Here is a 5,121-nt window from a genome sequence, read left to right on the forward strand (position 1 = left end):
AGATTTCCTACTTGCAGAATATGGTAGAAGAACGTGTTTCCTCATAGTGAGCAGAGTAAAAGCAGAGACTTCCAAGGAGGCTATAAATAGAATGATGTTTATAAAATGAAAACAGGAAGAATTTCATATGGCCATATTTTAGTGTCTTCTTTGCCACCCTTGCAAACAAGCATACATCCTAAAATTCACAGCTCAATTCTCAATTTTATGGCATTTACTTCCAATAATTACTTCAAATAATCTTGAAGATGTTTCAGTGACAAAGAATATAAAAACATCAATATAACCTTATTTATCCAAAGACAAACTCACATTGAAAAATACTATGTGATTATCACAAAATAAATGATATAATAGGGACTATATAGTCTTGGCTTCAGAAATCCCATAGAACTGTGAGGGAGCATGAACTCTCTATTTGTTTGCTACAGAGGAAAGTCAGCCTCAAAACCAGGACGAGATATCACAGAGCAATTCATGACTGTTTCAGAGGTAAGACTCCACATTGACTTTTGCCCCATGCAAGTATTAAAAAGAATAAAATAGGTGTACGTGGAAACCACATCATTTTCCAACACCCAAAATTATCCCAGGTTAAAACACAGGAGAGACATCTCTGATTGTCACCAAGTTTTCTATTCTTTCATTAGAGTTCATGATATCAGTGATTGAAAACCATGTTGAATTTGGTTGATCAGTAAATTAAGAGTCATAGCTCGACCTTGGAGAGGAGTCAGAACAGTTTAAAATGTTTGGAGAACAGTCGTTAGCAACAGTGGCAATCCCAGGATTATTGTTGGCACAGAGGGCTCTTCTTGAGAAACAAAAAGCATTTACCCTGTGAATGGAAAAATCACGAGGGATTATGAGAAAACTAACTGTTTCAGTAACCTTGGTCACAAAATATATCTGAGCACTAGTGTTATGAGCATTGTTCATAGTGTGAGGGTGTGTGTGTGTGTGTGTGTGTGTGTATGCCTGTGCTTGTGAACATGAGTGTGTTTTTGTACATACGTGCCGTCCAGCGTGATTCTCGCCATTTGCAGCCGTGTTCTGTGTTCCAAGTTTCCATGTCCACAGCTTCTCTTCCGTGTGTTGAGCACATGCGTGATGTCAGTCTCGGCCGAGGCTAAAAGTGAAGACAGACAGTGAGCTCCATCATACTTGTGTGGGACACACGACACACACATACCCAGACACACAGTCATGAGTCATCACACATACTTGACAAGGAACAGACACACACAAGATCATACAAACGTGCCATCATGTGTCTACATAGGACAAAACACATATGTGACCACACACACATTAACACACACATATATGTGAACACCTGTGACCACAGACACATATGTTCACACATAACCCACACACACCTGACCATATGGAATAGGCAGTCACCCATACATGGACAAACAAATGTACACACACGTGTTCACACATGACCACATATGTTCAGCCTCCCCAGCCCCTGGAAACCAGATGTGGGCGTTTTCTCCACCAGATCCACCAAAGCCGCCACCATAGCCGGAAGTGACTGTGTGGGGGGAGGAGGAGCAGGGAGGCGCTGGCTTTTGTCCTCAGAGACAGAACCACCACCCTGCCCGGGCCCGCAGTGCACGCCGGGAGTCGTAGTACCGGTAGCCCTCAGCGGCCACAGCGGGGAGGAAGCAGCAGCCATTGCCCTAAAGGCGAAGGGAGATGGCGCCCGCCTGTGACTTCACAGAGAAAGGGACCGCCCGGCACCGGCCCACAGTGCACGCTGGGAGTCGTAGTAGCCGTCAGCGGCCACGGCGGGGAGGAAGCAGCCTCTATTGCCCTAGACCCGGAGCAGGAGGGCGCCGGCCTGTGACGTCACAGAGACAGCGACCTCCCGGCACGGGCCCGCAGTGCACGCTGGGAGTCGTACTCCCGGGCAGCGGTCGTGGCGGAGAAAGAGCCTCCATTGCTGCAGACACGGAGGGAGAAGGCGCCGCCCTGTGCCATCACACACAGAAGGACCGCCAGGCCCGGCCCTGTAGTGCACGCAGAGAGTCAAAGTCCCCGGCAGCGGCCTTGGGAACAGAGGCTTCACGCAGAGAAGCAGCCATTTATGTGGGACACTGAAGGTCGCCGGCGCCCCAGTGACGACACAGACAGCGACTAGTGTAGGCGTAGCAAAGGACGCTGGGAATCATAGTCCCCTTCCACCCTGAGACAGGCGGGGCTCCGAGACTGCGGGGAAAATTCCACAGCATGGGAAGGGGAGGGGATGTTGCCGGCCAGTGACGTCACAGAGAGCAAGGTCCAGCGCGCAGCCTCCTGGGAAATGTAGTCCCGGAGAGCAGCAGTGAATACAGAGGCGCCATTTCTGTCATTCTTTTTGTGAGGGGGCGTGGCTTCCGTCCTCACGTGACCTCATCCTTTCCCCCAGGAGACTCCGCCCACACACCCCATAGGCTCCGCCCCGCCCCTGATGGCGCTGCCCTTGCACCTGTCTTTTGGGGCCTGTGGCTTCCTGGGCATTTACCACCTGGGCGTGGCTGCAGGGCTGTATGCACACGGGGCGGGGCTGCTGCGTGATGTCAGGGGCTATGCAGGGGCGTCGGGCGGGGCCCTGGTGGCAGCAGTGCTGCTGACTGCCCCTGAGCAGCTGGAGGTGAGTGTGGGTGGGGCACATGTGACATATTACATGTGACATGTTACATGTCAGGGTCACGTGTGTGGTTCCCACCCTTCCCACAGGCCTGCACACGCTTCGCACACAGCCTGGCAGAGGATGCCAGGCAGCAACCACTCGGTGCGGCCACACCCAGCTTCCACCTCCTGGAGCGGCTGAGGTGCATGGGGGGGGTGAGGGGGGCGGGGCAGGGCACATGTCACATGGTACATGTTACATGTCTTGGGTCACGCATGTGGGTCGCATGTCAGGGGTCACGGGTCACATGTGTCCCCCCTCCCCCGCACCATCAGGGCCGGCCTGGACCAGATCCTCCCAGCCCATGCTCACGTCCTGGCGCAGGGCCGGCTCTATGTGTCCTTGACTGCGGTGAACACATTCCAGAACCGCCTGGTGTCCCAGTTCCCGACCCATGAGGACCTCGTGCAGGTGAGGGGGCGTGGCCGCAAGTGTAAGAATGTGTCATGTTCCGTGTTTCCTACATGTATGTTTCATCTGTGATTGCACATGCGTCTCGCATGTTTGCACATACGTGTATTGTTTTTGCTCATGTGTGTTCCACGTTTCCCCTCATGTGCAGGTCCTTCTCGCCAGCTGCTTTGTCCCCATCTACTCAGGGCTGAAGCCCGTGGAGTTCCAGGGTCAGGTGGGCGGGGCGGTAAGGGGCGGAGTGGGTGGATGTGGTAACACATGTCTGTGACAGGTGACCCCGAACACGCATGTATATTGTTGCGATTACTCACATGTCCCCCGGCCCCCCATATCCCCAGGACTGGGCAGATGGCGCCCTCTCGTGCAGCCTCCCCCTGCCCCCTGGAGGTCGCACCCTCACTGTGTCCCCTTTCTGTGGACGCCATGACATCTCGCCCTGCGACCCTGGCCGAGGACTTGGCTCGTGCGTGCACGTGACTGGACAGGATGTGGAGGTGAGCCGTGTGGGGCTTCAATGGCCATGCCTGTCACAGCAATGGCCACAGCATGCTAGCACTAACCTCACTTCCGGCCCAGCCCACACACACTTCCGGCTCCACCCACACTCATTTCCGGCCCCGCCTAGATCTCCACTGCCAATGTCGCCCGCCTGGCCCAAGCGCTCTTCCCGCCATCCCGTGCAAGCCTGGAGTCACTGCACCATGATGGCTTCTGCGACGCCGTGAGCTTCCTGCGCCGCGAGGGCCGCTTCTGGTGAACAGGAGTGTGTGCACACATGTATGTAGCTGAATAAATGAAGTCCCCGTGATTCATATGATTGTCGTTTGTTTTACAGGCATGTTGTGCCTGTGGCTTCTGTGATCCTAATGCGCCAGCTCCACAGCACTTATGTATGTCGCGTGTACACATGACATCCCGGCCAGTGCCGCCTCCATTACATGCAGTTCACATATAGAGTCATGGTGTTTCCATGTGAGCTCGTGCAGTGCACATTGGAACCTGTGTACATGGCATGTGAGCGCGTATAGTTGACATGTGAGCCTCTCGATATGTGAGTTTGTGCAGTTGACTTATGAGGTCATGTTTTTGCCTTGTATGTCCATGTAGTTAACATGTGAGCCTGTGTAGTTAACATGTGAACCCATGTAGTTAACATGTGAGCCTGTGTATTTGACATGTGATCCCTTGTAGTAAACACGTGAGCCCAGGTAGTTAAAATATGAACCTGTGTTCTTGACATGTGAGCCTGTGTAGTGAACATATGAGCCCATGTAGTTAACATGTGAGCCCATGTGCACAGCATAGTATTCATGTACTTACCATACATGGCCATGTACTTACATTATAGCTTCATGTACATACTGTGAGATCCCATGTAGCTAGCATGTGTAACTGGGTAGTTTGCATTGGTGTAACACGCGAAGTCATGTGGGTAACATCTGAGCTGCTGTAGCAAACATAGGAGCCCTCCGAGTTTACATACGAGTTCATGTAATTAACATGAGGACATGCAATAAACACATGAATTCACATGGATAACATGTTTATATTTGCTTTACCAGGGTGTGGTTGGGGTTGGGGGGGGAAATAAACACGTGGTCGATACATTGGCGGGTGGGTTATATATGTGGGTTACATATTTTCACTTGCTCCACCTATGTTACATGTATGATATGCATGTTTATTTTTAGTTGTTTGTTTTTATTTTCTGTTCCTTGACGTGGGCCAGATCATGAGTGTGAGGGGGGACACGGGGGAGGGCAGGGCATGCGGGGAGAAAACATGAAGGAGGGAAAAGTAAAACAAAAAAAAAATGGAAAGGACCCACGAAACAATAACGGTGGAGACGAAAAACAACAACAATAATAATAGTGGGGAAAGAACGGGCTTAAATACTGACTCACAGCACAGTAGAAAAATTATAGGAAGTTTAGGCTTAGCTCCTCCCTACCAGGTGTGTGTTGTCACGAGGTGTGTGTCATCAAAACGGGTAGAGTGCCAACAAAAGCCTTGGGCAAGGAGTTCCC

General features: G+C 51.6%; 1 pseudogene; it reads left to right on the forward strand.

Annotated features, from left to right (window-relative positions):
- The first annotated feature begins 2,458 nt into the window (after positions 1-2,458).
- Positions 2,459-3,877, forward strand: LOC127217510 (patatin-like phospholipase domain-containing protein 4; annotated as a pseudogene).
- Positions 3,878-5,121: the final 1,244 nt, after the last annotated feature.

This window comes from Phodopus roborovskii, unplaced genomic scaffold, assembly GCF_943737965.1.
Source record: "Phodopus roborovskii unplaced genomic scaffold, PHOROB, whole genome shotgun sequence".
In the NCBI taxonomy this organism is placed as follows: Eukaryota; Metazoa; Chordata; class Mammalia; order Rodentia; family Cricetidae; genus Phodopus; species Phodopus roborovskii.